Here is an 18,789-nt window from a genome sequence, read left to right as displayed (position 1 = left end):
ACAAACCATACCTACAGATATATGAAACTCTAGAACTTATTTAATTTATGAGAAAATGAATGAGCTGTTACATTTTAAACTTTAGGTTTAGAAAAAAATCCAATTTTCTAGTTAATTATCTCAATTGTTACTGAGATCCCCTGCTATACCCGCACTACAGGGAGGATAATTTAATTTGTGGAAGGAGGCCAAAATGAGTGGCTGTCAGTTGCACTCTAACATACTACTTTATTCATTTGACAGACATTACAAGAGTAAGTAAAACATTAAAAACAGAGCAAGCGAAACCTTAATTTTAGAACTTAATTCGCGGCTAAATGTGCCATTCAATCTCACGCTTCAAGGGCAAAATAACTTTAATTTAAAATCTACTGAAGGCCAATAATTTAAGACTCAAAAACACGAATTTGAATTTAGAAGGCAGAAGGCCTTATCTTAAAAAATTTCTCAAAATTAGGTTGAAGGGCAACACAAATTTAATTTAAAATTGGCTATAAGCCATACATAAACAAACAAGAAGGACAAATAAGAAAAGGCAGCACATCAAGTTTCCAAGGGGTGGCCTGGGTATCAAACACTAACGCTCGCTCAGGTGAGACAGGCAGTCCGCCTAACAATTCTCAATCCGACGGCAACCCAACCGACAGTCAGTCAACGGACCAAGTGACAGGATAACTTCCGCTCCACCCTACCAGCACACAATGGAACAACGCGGAAGGTAGTGGCGCCCACAACGAATTACACATTCAGCTGTCAAACTACAGGCCGTGCTGGACAGCCACAACACGACGAGGAAAATACACTGCCTGAATTTACGTCAGCGGCCAGGGCAGGTAACCAGAACAGCATAAGATGCCGGCGGTGGACTTCAATTAAAAAATAACCAAGTGAAGTTAAACTCCACAGGAAGGCGGCTAGAATTTCGCCAACCACACGTTGCTGCTCACGGGAATGTCCGAACAGTCCACAAAGAAATTCAAACGACAGAATGTGAACAGTTGGGGCTGGCTGGTAGATTAAGTAAAAGACTCAACTTTCGTGTCCGGGATCGGTGAGCCATGGACCTCGTAGCAATGGGAACAGCCATGGAGGTAAGAATAAGGGGAGATGGCGCTACGTATCCAAGCCGTACTACGTTTTGAAGCCATGGGGGCGTGGCTCGCTGCCATGACACTCTGACCAAAACATTGCCAGTGTGCTATAGCGCTGCTTGTATTATAGTCGCTAATTGCACCATATACGCATGTAACGTCATCAGATTGGTTGTTTCAATGTTTTCGTTTAAAATAAAATCTCGTAAAGGCGAAATTCCGCGTTTCTTCTGATTAAAAATAGTTTTTAATGTAATATTACGAATAGCTAGTCTTAAATGTAAACGATACAATTTTGATAATTCAGTAATAAACGAGTATCACAAACTAAATAATAGAAACTGAAAACTAAGTTAGCTATACCCTCTCTCCAAAGCCCCATAAATACATCTTGTTTGTATTTCGTACTGGGACATTTCAGTTACGTTACACTACTGTTCATTACCACCAATATTCACTGAAATACGGTACATAGAATGGCAAATCTACACAGTGTCCTGTTTAAGCCTATACTTTACGCCAGTTAATGTAGTGTTAGCTTTTAATTTGGTACATGATGAAGCCAAAGTGAGTTACTCAACACTTCGATTATCGACGATACGTACGTATTATACTGAAACGTGAACTTGAAAATTAAGAAGTTAATTCTTTGAATTAACATACTTTTTGCAAATGTTTTGGGTGTGTAGGGAAAACTGATGGTACAGCATTTTCTCGGAGCCTTACTGTTGAAAGGGAAGTTCGGTCTATGTCCTCTTCTCGGAATTGCTGAGAACATATAGTGCTCCATTTAGACGCACGCCAATTCTTCCTCCTCACGGCATTCTCCCACAGAGCTTTCCGACTTTCATTTTTAGGAAATCTAAAATCATACAGGAGAAAAACATGCTGTAGTACAAATACCGATGTAGCACACGTTCATTCACAATGAGGTTGTAAAATCACACTTAACGAGACAACTTACACATGAAATGTTATTCCCTTCGATTTCGCATCACAATCAGAACGATTCGTACATCCGAACACCACACAGGTCACCATAATAGCGCAAAATGCTTCCAAAAGCGAGCGACAAGCTTATGCACACAAGCTTACGGCAGCTATGTTTTGGTCGGATTGAGATGGCTACCCTCGGCTTCACGTCACGGCGTCTCCCTCTATCCTTACCTCCATGGGAACAGCCCCTCACACTCCAACCGCGCATGGACGTCGTCAGCGGCCCCGGCCAGAAACGCGCTGTGGAGATTTCCTCGCTGCTCCACGCCAACCGACCAACTGCCCTCTCACGGTACAGTCAGAAACTGTAAGCGCGAGGCCAAGGGTGCTAATATCGATACACGCTGCTGCTGTGACTCGCGGAGAGAGAGGATAACGACATAATCGCTATAACTGTGTTAGACTAATCACAGAATAGCAACCAATATTTAATGCAAAGCATAACACGAGCCAGCCACGGCTCAGTTACCACAGTTTTTAGTACACTGGGACGACATCACCTGCAGTGTCTTTTCCTGGGCTCATTACCTCATCGGTTGGACGCCATAAGAGCTGAAGGTAGTCTTCGAGTGCGGCGCAGATCCCACGAAGCCATGGACCGAAGTTGTAAAAAAGAGTACTGTGCAAGGTGACAGTGACTCTCTGATGCTGTGGGCTGTGTTTACATTGAATGGACTGTGTCCTCTGCTACAGCTGAACCGATCATTCTCTGGAAATGGCTATGTTGGCTTCTCGAAGGCCATTTGCTGCCTTTTTTAGACTTCATGTTTCCAAATAACGAAGGTATTTTAATGGATGACAATGCGCTATGTCACTTCGATTCAGTTGAAGAACATCCTGAACAGCTGGAACTTATGATGGCCTGACATGAATGCCATCTACCATCTGTGGTACATAATCGAGAGACCAGTCCGTGCACAAAATACTGCGCCGGCAACACTTTCTCAGTGACGGATAGCTGTAGAGGCAGCATTACTCAAAATGTCAGCAGGGGAATTCCAACGAGTCCATGCTACGTCTAGTTTCTGCACTAAGACGGTCTGCAAAAGGTCCGACACGATATTATGAAGTATCTCCTGACTCTGTCAGCTCAGTGTACATTGCTACACGCCACTCCCTAACCGCTCATGTAATCAACGTGCAAAAAATCGTAAAAGGCAAGAAGTAAAAACGGAAAGTAAGTGAGGAAAGAGAGTCTGGCATACAAATTAAGTAGGCAGATAGGATAAAATGTGAGACAGAAAATCTGAAACAGGTTGAAACCGCACATCTTGCTGGGATACAGTAGAACGTTACGCTTAACTGCATTTGGATACTGCCTGTCCTTTACAGTTTTGTGTTGTACATTTGGACAAATATCTAGTTGTTAGCTGATAAGGGGACGCATCAGCCTCGTAAAACGCCGTAAAGGGCAAAGCTTTGTTCATGTAAACATTTAATTCAAATAAAAAATATAATCAAAATATTTGACAAATGAGTGGTTATCAGGTATCTGAACAGGAACACGTTAGCCCTTGAAATAGTAATTCTGATACAGATACAGTCGGGAAAAGCAACAAACTAAGATTAAATAATTCCCTGAACAGCTTCTCGTTACAGTAATTGCTAATTACACATCAAACGACAGCAGACGATTTATGTTAATGCAACTTCGTGGGGTTATTGTACCATAATTAACAGAGGAATGATAGGGATCAACCGTTACAGATCAAACGGCAGAAGCCGATTTACGTTAATGCAAATTTCATGGGATTATAGTAATGCGATTACAATAAACTGCTTTGAGTCTTAAGTATCTCGAGGAATAACCTTAACAGTGACAAAATTTACTAACAGACATTAAATTACCCGCTTGTTAAATGCTTTCGTAACTGAATAAATAGAATAAGCAACTTTAAACATGCAGGACTGTCATCTGAAACACAGTAATTACATGTACAGAAATTCATTTTAGGTTTGTGAATCTTGGACCAATAAACGACACATGGCTTAAGAATATTTCTGAATTCCAGACGCCAACCAGGTACAGACACGAACGCCGTAAACAACACGCAGGGTGGACGACTGCCAGCTATCCCGTTCGCCAACCCATTGTCGCCCCGACGAATAGTGCGAGGTATACTCAGCAGTAAAGCCGCCTTATAAAAAGGGAGACAAGGATAATGTAGATAATTTTAGTCCTATTTCTATGCCATCAGTGTTTGCTAAAGTTACTGAAAAGGCTGTGTATGTAAGGATAATTAATCACTTTATATCACAAGATTTGCTATCAAATGTACAGTTCGGCCTTAGAAGTCTTTTAACAACTGAAAATGCTATATTTTCTTTTCTCTGTGAGGTACTGGATGGGTTAAACAAAAGGTTTCGAACGCTAGGCATGTTTTTTTTTATTTAACTAAGGCGTTTGATTGTGTCGATCACAAAATATTGCTCCAGAAGTCGAACCATTACGGAATACGAGGAGTAGCCCACAATTGGTTCACCTCTTACTTTAGCAACAGACAGAAATAGGTCATTATTCACAATGTTGAGAATGGTTGTAATGTGGCGTCTGAGTGGGGTACAATCAAGTGGAAGGTGCCCCAGGAATCAGTGTTGGGTCCACTCCTATTCCTTACTTATATAAATGATATGTCCTCAAGTATTAAGGTTAACTCTAAAATATTTCTGTTTGAGGATGACACTATCTTGGTAGTAAAGGATGTTGAGCGCAACATTGGCTCGGTTTGAAATAGTGCAGTTCATGACATGTTCATGGTTTGTAGAAAATTAACTAACCCTAAATCACTCAGTTTTTCCAGTTTCTAACACATAATTCAACAAAGCCCGACTTTTTAATTTCATAGAATTAGTATTAGTGAAACTGAGCTGTTCAAATTTCTAGGTGTTCAGGTAGACAATAAACTGTCGTGGAAAGCTCATGTTCAGAATCTTGTTCAAAGACTTAATGATGCCAGTTTTACTATTCGAACGCAATCTAAAGTAAATGATCGTTCGACACGAAAATTAGTCTACTTTGCTTATTTTAATTCGCTTATGTCGTACGGCATTATAGTTTGGCATAACTCTTCCCGTTCTTAAAGGACATTTTTGGCTCAGAAACAGGCAGTTCGGGCAATAAGTGGTGTAAGTTCGCGATCTCTTGTCGATCCCTGTTCACTAGTCTGGGTATTTTGACATTGGCCTCTCCCTCTCCTCTCTCTCTCTCTCTCTCTCTCTCTCTCTCTCTCTCTATATATATATATATATATATATATATATATATATATATACAGGGTGAGTCACCTAACGTTACCGCTGGATATATTTCGTAAACCACATCAAATACTGACCGAATCGATTCCACAGACCGAACGTGAGGAGAGGGGCTAGTGTAATTTGTTTGTACAAACCATACAAAAATGCACGGAAGTATGTTTTTTAACACAAACCTACGTTTTTATAAATGGAACCCCGTTAGTTTTGTTAGCACATCTGAACATATAAACAAATACGTAATCAGTGCCGTTTGTTGCATTGTAAAATGTTAATTACATCCGGAGATATTGTAACCTAAAGTTGACGCTTCAAACCTCCGACGTTCAGTTGCGTGTTGTAACAAACACGGGCCACGGTCGGCGAGCAGCATCTGCAGGGACAAGTTTACGATGACGACCGTGTTTACGAGTGTGGCTGTAGTGCACTGTTGTGGTTTGGTCTAGCTGTCGCTGTGTCCGCATGTAGCGCTTGCTGCTATTGTTATTCTGCATTCGTCTCCGCACGCAGACCAACTGTAGTACACCGTGTTACCAGACGTCTGTGATAGTGTAGTGTTGTAGGAATTGTGATCATGGTGTATTCGAACTCTGAAAAGGCGGAGATGATACTCATCTACGGCGAGTGTCGACGAAATGCAGCTGAAGCCTGCAGGGTGCATGCAGAACGGTACCCGGACAGAGAGCATTCAACGTGCCGCACATTGCAAAACATCTACCGCCAACTGTATGCAACAGGTATGGTCGTAGCACGCAAACGGGTCCGTAACAGGCCCGTCACAGGAGAAGCGGGTGCAGTTGGTGTGTTAGCTGCTGTTGCCATGAACCAAGACATGAGTACACGGGACATTGCGAGAGCTTGTGGACTGAGTCAAAGTAGTGTCATGCGCATACTGCATCGTCACCGCTTTCACCCGTTTCATGTGTCGCTACATCAGCAATTACATGGTGATGACTTTAATCATCGAGTGCAATTCTGTCAATGGGCATTAACAGAGAATGCGTTGCAGTTCTACCTGTTTACCGATGAAGCGGGTTTCATAAACCTCAGGGCAGTGAATCTACGGAACATGCATTACTGGTCCGTGGACAATCCTCGCTGGCTCAGACAGGTAGAGCGACAGCGACCGTGGACTGTAAATGTATGGTGCGGAATCATTGGCGACCACCTTATTGGTCCTCACTTCATTGCAGGGGCCCAAACAGCTGCAACATACATCTCGTTTCTACAGAATGATCTGCCAACGTTGCTTGAAAATGTACCACGGGAAGCGCGTCGACGTATGTGGTATCAGCATGATGGTGCACCTGCACATTCCGCAATTGACACTAGGCTGATCCTTGACAGGATGTTCGACGGGCGTTTCATAGGACGTGGAGGACGCATAAATTGGCCAGCCCGTTCTCCTGATGCTACACTTCTGGACTTCTTTCTGTGGGGCACGTTAAAGGAGAATGTGTACCGTGATGTGACTACAACCCCAGAGGATATAAACAACGTATTGTGGCAACCTGAGGCAACATGACACCAGATGTACTGCGGCGTGTACGACATTCATTACGCCAGAGATTACAATTGTGTGCAGCAAATGATGGCCACCACATTGAACATCTATTGGCCTGACATGTCGGGACACACTCTATTCCACTCCGTAATTGAAAACGGAAACCACGTGTGTGCGTGTACCTCACCCTTCATGGTAATGTACATGTGCGTCAGTGAAAAAGACCAATAAAAAGGTGTTAGCATGTGGACGTAATGTGCTGTTCCAGTCTCTTCTGTACCTAAGGTCCATCACCGTTCCCTTTGGATCCCTACGTAATTCGGTGCTCTCCGATACACACGATCGAACAGCGGAGGAATGGTACTCACGTCAACTTTAGGTTACAACATCTCCGGATGTAATTAACATTTTACAATGCAACAAACGGCACTGATTACGTATTTGTTTATATGTTCAGATGTGCTAACAAAACTAACGGGGTTCTATTTAAAAAAAACCTAGGTTTGTGTTAAAAAACATACTTCCGTGCATTTTTTATGGTTTGTATAAACCAATTACACTAGCCCCTCTCCTCACGTTCGGTCTGTGGAATCGATTCGTCAGTATTTGATGTGGTTTACGAAATATGGTTCAAATGGCTCTGAGCGCTATGGGACTCAACTGCTGTGGTCATAAGTCCCCTAGAACTTAGAACTACTTAAACCTAACTAACCTAAGGACAGCACACAACACCCAGCCATCACGAGGCAGAGAAAATCCCTGACCCCACCGGGAATCGAACCCGGGAACCCGGGCGTGGGAAGCGAGAACGCTACCGCACGACCACGAGATGCGGGCTACGAAATATGTCCAGCGGTAATGTTAGGTGACTCACCCTGTATACTTTACTGTCGTTTCTTGTTAACGATGTCAGATTATTCACAACAATAAGCACCTTCGCTCAGTTAGTGCTTGGCAAAAATCCAACCTGCATTTGGATCGGACTTCCATAACTCCTCTGTAGAAAGGTCCTTCTACTTTGTTGAGAAGTTCCTTGAAATATTAAGGTGATTCTTATGTTATATTGCTGATTGCGTTTAATTAAACTTATGGCTTGACTCTTTCATTTTGATCTGTTGTTACATTTGTGTTGTATATTCATGTGACACGTTCCATGATTTTGCAGATCTGCTCTTCAATTTGGTCCTATGGAACTTGACGCGTAAATAAATATATACACAATACTAATCTCGGACTAACTTTGTCTCACATGTACTCCCTCAAACATTGTTAATTTCGAAAGAAGCAACTGTTACTGGGTGTACATTGTGCATAAACGGACCCTTTGAGTCTACTAAATAAGAAAGGCGCGCAAGGGGCCAAGGCGTAGGTCAAACCCACAACGCAGGCTCACAGATACAACAAATCATCAGAAATTATGATACGCGCGTCCCAGTGTAATAACTAACACGTTACTACTTAAACCTCTCAAATAAATAATCCTATCCTAATCAACCGAAGGAAGAACACGTATAACAATATTAGATAAAACAATAGCAGATTAGTATCAAAACGGGATAAACAAACAGCGGTAACGAGATCACACACAAACCACAGGTATTTTAAAAAACAATTCAAATCACACTAGCATAAGATTACGTCAAGGAAAGGCATAAAATGATAAATTAGCCTTACAATAATTACACGTCCTCGATGGACCCAAATATTGAAGAGACCGCAGAAAGATCTGGCGGAATGGCCATACGCTGGTTCATCGGTCTGTTCAGTGACTCACAGTGCTTTCTGAAACGGACTTAACAATATAATTAAAAAATAATACACTATAAGCCACATCGATGCAGTCAGATGCCAGTACGAATTACTAGAGTCAGAATGGCACAACAACTTTCGTAGCTGCGAACCACAAGGTAAAATGTACACTCTGTTTTGTGATTGAGAATCAGTCAGTAATCTATCTCAGGTTCATCACACATTGTGACACGGAGGGCAGAATATGTGTCCCCAACAAATGACGTAAATGTAAAGATATCACCATATTACTTCAGCTGAAGTCCGTGTCCCCCAACATCGGAAAAGTGGGTCACGAGTCTGGATCCACGAAAACATATAATCGGATAACGACCAGCAAAGTTCTTCTCTACGCAGTTCATCCCAAAACGCTCCCAATACAGCCGGATACGACCCGAAAGGGCAGTTTCATAGCGACATTATTCGCCACCAAGGTTGCCTCTCGCGTCCACTATCAGCCACATGTTGCTACTAACAGCTTCTCATTCCGCATGTTCGCGCGGCCGAACCTCGCTCATGCCTGCCACCTCGCGACCTTATCACCGGCGCCGAAAGGGCACAATCTCTGGAGCAGAGTCGATGAGACGAAAGCCGGCGCGGCTCATGATCAAAATGGACTCAATGTAGTTAAGAAAGGTTTGCTTCAGAAATGAGACCTCCCAAAGGCAATGCCATGATTCAGCTGTTAGTAACACATCACAATTTTTTTTTTATTAGTAGCTTAACTTTCCCCAGCTTTAGTATCTTCCTTCTGCCGCAGTTATTCTGATATCCTCTCGAAGTAACAGTCTCTGGTGGCTAGTGTACGTCGTCATTGTTTGAAAACATTAGCCGTGAAAATATACTGTACCGACTTATATGCAGAAAGTCGCAAAATGTTTAAAATCCGACTTCGTAGAAAAGTAAGTCTGAGTCTCGACTTTGGCTGTTTATAAGGGAAAACGACCCAACGCGATAAGCTATCGGCCATTTTGCTTCCGAACAATGTATGCACAAACCTGATACGCCGATCTGAAATGTTAAAGTTCATAAAACGGATTCAAATATGTGGCTCCAAAGGTCTCAACAAATGACTGCAGACACGTTTGTAGGTAACGGACTTCTTGTGAGGCCTGAGTGTCCCCCAGCGTATACAGTATTTAAATAACTTACGGGAATGAAGCCGGGTGACGTCATCGACAACCAGTTATATTTCGACCTGAGCACACCTTGCCACTTTCAAGGCAAAACTGCAGCAGGTAACTGTTATGGTAGCGAATTTGAAACCTCGGTTCGCAGATAATGATAACATACAAACACACTCACACACACACACACACACACACACACACACACACACACACACACAACCTGTGAACACTAGAGCCATCCGAAACCAGGGAAGACCGACGTCAGAAGTTATCGATAGTAAAATTTATAATCAAAGTGTGAGGTGGCATTAACTGCCTGTTTTTTTACAAGGGAGAGAGTGGGATATCATGCAGGATTTAAACAAAAACCATCATCTCTATTTACAAGATTACTTGCTAATTTAATTTCAACTGCTTGCTTAATGACACTAACCCAACCGCTGGAAGCGCATGCCAGAATCTTTCCCCATAACTGGAAATGCATATAAGAATCTGTCTAGCAAGCGCTTCCAACTCTTTGGATAGCGTCATTAGGGAAGCAGTTGAAATTAATTCCGCATGGAATCCTGCTCTCTTCGTTGGCAAAAAGCAAAGGGACAGAGTTAATGCTACCATACCAGTTCACTACTAATTTTAGTGTCGGTAACTTCTGACGTCGGTCATGTATGGCTTCCGTTGTCGATAGTGTTTACATTATGTGTGTGTGTGTGTGTGTGTTTTATCTTTCCGTAGTTTCTCTGCAAACAGAGGTTTTAGATTCCCTTGCACAGCGCTTAGATGCTGCAGTTTCGCCTTGAGAACGGCAGGGTGTGCTCCCGTCGAAATATCGGCTGTTGTCGATGCATTCAACTACGTTAATTGAAATTTGACCTGTTATTCAGTAATAATTACAGGTTACACAGAGAAAATTCATATACTTCTTCCCGCTAAGGAAACACAAGAAGTAAAGAAGAGAACATCGGAAGAGAAAGACCTCGCTTCTCTGCTTTTGTTCTAAAATGTGAACAACATTTGGATATAATCTTTGCTGTTTTTCGCTGGACACAGTCTTTAACGTTACATTTACCTTTTACGATATAGTTCTTATATTTTGTGGTCATTTCATCACAACATAGACAACGAATGAAATTTAGTACATTTTTATATTGACAAGATATGCATGATCTGTTTCTATGGACTTGTTTGGGACCATTTTTGTTTGACCCCGATAATCCTTGAACGGTAATTCAGACTGTACTGGATGAACGGCTATGTCTATTTTTTATTTGTAATGTGATTTCCTCATGCTGTTCTGGATTTATATTATGACACATCATTTTGTTTATCAGGGGGAATTTTAAACCGCTACTGTATCACGCCGCAGGTAGTACACAAGCTTCGAAATCGCTATTTGCATTTCGTGGAGCACAGAACTTCGGGGATTCATAGCTAATAAAATAAAAGCTGCGGAGTATTAATAGTTGACTAGAGTTTTCGCAGTGCAATAATTGTGAAATTTAATCAGTTACAACAGTACTGATATCGATGCTGATGTGAATTACTGGAAACGTGTGATAAATTAAATTACGTATACCTAAGTAATGAGCGTAGTTGGACGCTAAAGTATTCTGGTGCTGCAAATCAAAGGAAATGTTTGTTTTCACTTCACTTGCTTTCATCTAAAGGTATGAAAACTCCTGCTCATGGTTATTTTACACAAACAATATTTTAGAATACGCTTGCATGTACGTGCAACTGGTTTACAGCATCAAACTGCGATTTACTTCACCTCAAGAATACTATAGGAAAAAAAAATCATTTTCACAACTTAGCCTATGCTTGTATTTAGCTGTAGTTGTCCAAACAATAATGATAACTTCTCCTGTGTGTTCGTGGGGAACGGCACGAAAATTAAGTGGCTCTGGACGTGACCCAAACACTCGGGAAACGAAAGCACATGTGAGGGGCGTTGGTAGATTCATGAAGAATCTACACCCTCCGCCACTGGCACTCGAAAACAATTGATTTTCCTTTTATTGGCTCCACTTTGGGACAGTGCGAATTCGCGACACGCTACGTCAAAGGACTAAAGGAACACATTCTGATTTCTCCTTTGTTTAAAACGGGGAATAAATAGAAGTGACGTTCACTACTTTTGGTCTCTGCGTAGATCCTGTGTTACAATTCAAGGGCAAACAGAATATTATTCTAACAAAAGACGTTTAGTTTTCAATAAATGTGAATTAGGGATAACGAAGCTAGTCAGATCTGACAGTTAACGGCACTTGCAGGCGTCGTTTCGAAGTGCAGAATCATAACCATCTTGCATTCGTGTTAACCTTGAAAATGGAATCTCCAGGTGGATTAACACCAGCACAGCGAAGTAATGAAGACACATTTCAGTTTTCATTTCCGCAATAACGATCCTGAAGTACTAGCGGAATGAGAAAAGTGATATTGGAAGACATCGAAAAAGATGGAAATGACTTTTTTGTGAGTTCGGATCAGCCAACAGCCTAATCCTTGAGAGAAAGAACATGATGATGATCGAAAATAGAGTACTACAATTTGATGAATTTTCACATTGTTATAAGAAGAATATTGAGGTATACGTATAACAGTGGGAGATATCATTTGAACACTGGCTTAATTTGTTTTTAGAAAATGCAAAAGTACTTGCGTCGAATTTTCCTTTAGTTACTAAACGCTGACTCAGTTGGTTGTATACGCATTTTTGAAAAGTTTTCCATATTGCGCATTGTAACTGAGGATGAGGACCAACAGGCAGATTCCACATTTGTAGATTCCCGAAAATCACGTGACATACTACCCCACTGCCGATTCTTAACGAAGATAAGAGCATACGAAATAGACTCCCTGATATGTGAATGGTTAGCTTTTTGAGTAACAGAACCCAGTATGTTGTCCACGGCAGCGATTGTTCGTCACAGACAAGCGCATCGGCAGGAACGCCAGGGAAAGTCTGACAAGACCACTATTGTTGGGGGTAACGTGTAGAATATTTGAGTCGGGCAACATACCACCTGACTTTAGGAAAAATAACATCCACACAATTCCAAAGACTGCAAGAGATGGCCGGCCGGAGTGGCCGAGCGGTTCTAGGCGCTGGAACCGCTCGACCGCTACGGTCGCAGTTTCGAATCCTGCCTCGGGCATGGATGTGTGTGATGTCCTTAGGTTAGTTAGGTTTAATTAGTTCTAAGTTCTAGGGGACTGATGACCTTAGAAGTTAAGTCCCATACTGCTCAGAACCATTTCAACCATTTTTTGCAAGAGATGACAAGTGTGAGAGTTATCGACACAATCAGCTTAGTTTCTCAAACATCCGAGTTGCTGACTAGAACAATATACAGAAGAATGGTAAAGAAAGTTGAGGATATGTTAAATGACGATTAGCTCGGCTTTAGGAAAGGTAAAGGCACCAGACGTTGCGGTTGATAATCGAAGTAAGACTAAAGAAAAATCAAGTTACGTTCATAGGATCTGTCGACCTGGAAAAACAGTTCGACGATGTAAGTGACGTAAGATGTTCGAAATTCTGAAAAATGTAGGGGTGAGCTATAGAGAGGGACGTGTAATACACAATATGTACGAGAGCCAAGAGGGAATAATAAGAGTGGTCTTGGATTAGAAAGCGTATGAGAAAGGGATGTAGTTTTTCACCCCTACCGTTGAATCTGTACATCGAGGAAGCAATGATGGAAATAAAAGAAAGATTCAGGAGTGGATTTAAAATTAAAGGTGAAAGCATATCTTTGGTACGATTCGCTGATGACACTGCTATCCTGAGTGAAAGTGAAGAAGAATTATATAATATTCTGAATGGAATGAACAGTCTAATGGGTAAGAGCGAATTGAAGGAAGACGAAAATAATGAGAAGTAGCAGAAATGAGAAGAACGACAACCCGAATATCAGGATTGATGGTCACGAAATAGATGATGTTAAGGAATTCTACTACCTATGCAGCAAAAAACAATTCAGTGACGGATGGAGCAAAAAGGACATGAAAAGCAGACTAGCACTGGAAAAAAACGGCATGCCTGGCCAAGAGAAGTCTGCTAATATCAAACATAGGCCTTAATTTGAGCAAGAAATTTCTGAGAAGCTATGTGTGGATCACAGCATTGTATGTTAGTGAAACATGGACTGTGCGAAAACTGGAATAGAAAAGAATCGCAGCATTTGAGATGTTGAAAATTAGGTGGACTGACTATTTAAGGAATGAGGAGGGTCTGCGCAGAATGGGAGAGGAAAGGAATAAGTGGAAAACACTGCAAGGAGAAGGGACACGATGATAGGACATCTGTTTAGACATTAAGTAATGACTTCCATAGTGGGCGCTATAGAGGGCAAAAAGTGTAGAGGTAGACAAAGACTGGATTACATCCAACAGATAACCGAGGACCTAGGTTTCAAGTGCTACTCTGAGATGAAGGGGTTTTCACAGGAGAGAAATCCGTGACAGACTGCATCAAACCAGTCATGAGACTGATGCTTCAAAACAAAAATGATTTTCTGTACACATAAATGATCTAGCGCATAGCGTGGGCTGCTATCTGCTTCTGTTCGTTCATGATTCTGTGGTGTACGGGCAGGTGCCGAAGTTTGGTGACTGTATGTTGATACAACACAGCTTAGACAATATTTCTGGTTGATAATATGAATGGCAGCTTGCTCTTAATGTAGATAAAAGTAAGTTAATGCGGATGAGTAGAGAAAACAAACTCCTAATGTTCGGACACGGCGTTAGTATTGTCCTGTATGACAGTTACATCATTTAGAGATCTGATGATAACGTTGCAAAGCGATATGAAACGGGAGGAGCATGTAAGGATTGTAGTAGGAAGGCGAACGGTCGACTTCGGTTTACTGGGAGAATTTTGGGAACGTGTGGCTCATCTGTAATGAAGAATGCACCTAGGAGGCTAGGGCGACATGTTCTGCTGGGCCGCTGTTCCAGTGCTAAAACTGTGTGCCTCACTGGGATTTAAACTCGGAACTTTGCCGGTCGCTGACAACGCTCTGATGGGCTGAGCTATCGAGGTACGTCACACGACCCACCCTAACAGTTTCAATTCCTCCAGTATCCCACCTGATTCGTTCTTGGTTTTAGTTTAGTCCTTTTAACCGAACACGATGTATCCATTGCTAACTGGGAGATGTAAGTAACAGTCAATGAGGCCAGTTCCAATTGTGTGGGAGTTTGTTTCAAAAAGGGTTCTTCCAGGATTTATGGTACATCCAAGTATTAATTCGAATCGTAGCTTTGGGCCCTGTAGAAATCGCTGTCTCAAAAACATATTGATTGACATATCACTCTTAGAACATAGCGCAGACTTTCAAGAAAATGTATCGAATTTAAAGTGGAAATTTAACGCACCTCGATTGCAGGAGCGAGCATATCGTAGTCCTCTTGCTAAATTGTCGCCACAAGAGTGTAGATGAGTCGTTATTGACATTTCACGTCGCTTCTGAGCAGATGCGATGCAAGGATAGAGTGGCGTAATAACTCTGTGGAAGAAACGTAATGTCTGGCAGAACAATCTTCTCTCTTCTTTTAACTAACGTTAATTTCGTCTATACGGAGTGCACTACACTTAGGATGCAACAAATTTATTTCATATGCGTGGTGTCTGTTCTTTCGGACATTTATGAAAGAACAGACACCACTAATTCATATAATTCATTCACCTCGATGGGCAACGAATGCACAATACATTTATTTCGTGTAACTCTGCAGCCGACTGCCATTCCTGTCACCGCAGTTGTGAGTTACCTGAATGGCTGAAGTCGTGTGCCCCACCTGTGCGATTTGTGTAAAACATTTTTGTTGTTTGTGCGAACGTATTTTAACTGTCTGTGCATGGTATTTTCTGAAGCGAAAACTGGGGACCAGCTCAGCACTTGCCTAGAAGAACGAGGAAAACCGTCTAAAAATCACGTTCAAGCACCAGCCGTGGTCTTTAATCCGCCATGTCAATTCGATCTTGGACATGTTCGTGTTAGAATAACAGTCCTAGTTCGAGGAGAAAATCCTGAGCAATTTACACTTGTGCAACGATTACATAGCTGAACATACTGTTCTTATTTATCTTATACTGCGTCATAAATTTCCACAAGTTACATTTATCAGATCCGCCTACGCAATAGCGAATGGTAAGAAATTTCTTAGGCGATACCACAGCTGAATCTTCCACAAAGCTAAGAGTATTTCAGGAACAGCAATGTTAAAGGGTAAAGGGTTAGAAGCAGGCAGGTGAAGTCCAGAGACGTATTTATGTACTTTTTAAACGCACTGTTCTGCACTATTACAGCTATAGCGTTGAAAAAAACATCATCTGGATTCTTAAGCCACGTCATGTTCGTTTTCAAACTTGTCGATGTTCCGCACGGCCTACTGAGACCTGTTTCAGGACTCTCCATCCAAATAACAGTAGAAATCAGAAAAGCCCTGACGATAACCGTAGCCGAGGTGCTGAAACATCTACTATTGAGCAAGAAGTTTGAGGAGAAACATGAAGCATCTGTAACAACCCAAAAATTGATACATTCGATTATAATAGTCGTAAAAGCCTCCCAAATTATACTGAATTCGAGCCTGTTATTCCAAAGAGAGAAACTGAACTATTGCTGAAGGAATCTTTTTCTACCAAAACTTAGAATCTCTGGACATATTTTGGAAAGAAACGACATTCCATTTTCTTCACCAAATGCCGTACATGAAAAACAACGGCTGAAGATGGCAGTGTGAGCCGAAACCGTTTATGATTGTGTTATATGTGACTGTGCCTTAGCTAAGAGGAGGTTCACAAACCAAAAAGTCTCAACATAGCCGAAAACACGTAGCAGCTCCATCCACAACAATTTATAATAACGGTCTCTGCTGGTGTCTAGGGCAAACGGTATCATTAATGAGTATGTAACAGTCCCCTTAACCATGACGCCAGGTTACTTACCGTAACAGTCACCTGCCACATTTAGATTCGACTGGCTCTAAAAGGGTAATTACGTTTGACACTACTGGACAGCTGAAAAGTGCACACAAAACATTGTTTCACTTGTGGATCTTCTTCCAATTTGACGAGTTACTCTTCAGGGACCTGCAGACATAGGTCATGATTGTCTTCATTCATCCTCCCGATAAGTCTGAAATGGTATAGCCTGAAGATTCGCTGTAACGATATTGCTAAAATTTTCAGTGTTTGTTTAAACGTGAGCCGTGAAGGCGCAAACAGTTGATGGTGTGGCTCCCTATTGGCAGCTGAATTGACAAGCATTGCGTATGAAATATGGGGCCAGTCACATAGATGTATATATTTACATATGAAACTGCCGGTATCTTTGATACATCAGATGAATCAGGTCCATACTCAAGATGCAAGCGGTATTAAACTTCTTACACGCCATCTGCTGGTGGCTTCAGAAGTAAACACAGATATCTCTGCCGCAGTAGAGCTATACCAGGATCGTTCACTAAGTAAAGAAACATTTTTTTTCTGAAAACAGGTCGGTTTCATTAAAAATTCCAATACATTATATTACTCCAAACATTTTTCAACATCATCTCCGTTCAATGAGACGGCCTTACGCCATCTTACTGGAAAGGCCTGTATGCCCGCGTGGTACCACTCCACTGGTCGATATCAGAGCCAACGTTTTGTTCCATTAATAACCTTCCGATCATCTACGTATTGCCTCGCGCGGAGTGTATTATTCATTAGGGGCAAGGTGTGAGATCCGAGCTATAGTGTGGGTGAAGAAGAACAATCCAATGAAGTTTCGTGAGCTCTTATTTGTTCCGCAGACTTGTGTGAGGCCTTGGTTTGACATGGAGAAGGAAAGTTCGTTTGCAGTTTTGTTGTGGCTAATATACTGAAGTCGATTCTTGAGTTTCCTGAGGGCAGCGCAATACACTTCAGAGTAGATGGTTGCACCGTGAGTGACGAAACCAAACAGAATAACTCCTTCAGAGTTCAAGTGGCCGTTAATAATAATAATAATAATAATAATAATATGGCATTGGTGGCCGGGAGACCCCTCACGGGGCGGTTCGGCCGCCGCTCCACAAATTCTTTAACGCCATCACGGCGACTTTCGAGTGAATGAGGATGAAATGATGATGAAAGACACACAACACCCAGTCATATCGAGGCAGAGGAAAATCCCTGAACCCGCCGGGAATCGAACCCGGGCGCGGGAAGCGAGAACGTTACCGGACGACCACGAGCCGCGGACAGGAGACCGTTGACAGGGCTTTATCAGCTGAGGGCGCGGTTTTGCGTGCCGACACACCACGGCTTATCATTTTGTTCCAGTTCGAAGTGATGAAACCATCTTTCATCAGTTGTGACGATGTTCGACACAAAAAACTGTCACGATCAGCGTCGTAACGGACAAGCAATTCACCGCAGATGGTCTTTCGTTGCTTTGTGTGGTCTGTTTGGCGGAGATAAGCCCCAGCGGGCTCAGACCTATGTAAATCCAAGCTAGTGGACAAATGTGTGAGCAATACCAACAGACACGAGCTGTTTTATTGTGATCCGTTGATCATCTCGGTTGAGAGTCACTGTTGATCCGTTGTGGACATAGGACAGGTGCTAGTAAAACATTTCTCAATGAAGTTCACCGAGTAGCGATGCAACTGAGATGTTATTTTATTTTCTTTTATTTTCGCTACCAGTTTCAGCAATTGATTATGTCATGTTCAGGGCTCACATGTACCTCTCAAAAATTATCGATGTTGGGATGCTGGGACCATATGTTTCTGGGTTTCGTAAATTCGTAGCTCAAGTATTTCTTTCGAAGCATCAGTTGCAGTCAAGTCTTCGAAGGAAGCACCTGAGCTACGAATTCACGACATCCAGAAACATATCGATTATATTTGATAGGTGCATATTGGGGCCTGAAGATGGCATCATGAATTGCTGAAAGTGATTGCGAAAATAAAATAATATTTCAATTAACAATTTCACTGTTAAATCCATTGCAACATGGCAGGAGTCATAGCTGTGTGCAGCTAGCCA

Source organism: Schistocerca piceifrons, chromosome 8 (genome assembly GCF_021461385.2).
Source record: "Schistocerca piceifrons isolate TAMUIC-IGC-003096 chromosome 8, iqSchPice1.1, whole genome shotgun sequence".
Lineage (NCBI taxonomy): Eukaryota > Metazoa > Arthropoda > Insecta > Orthoptera > Acrididae > Schistocerca > Schistocerca piceifrons.
Note: the sequence above shows the minus strand (reverse complement) of the source record.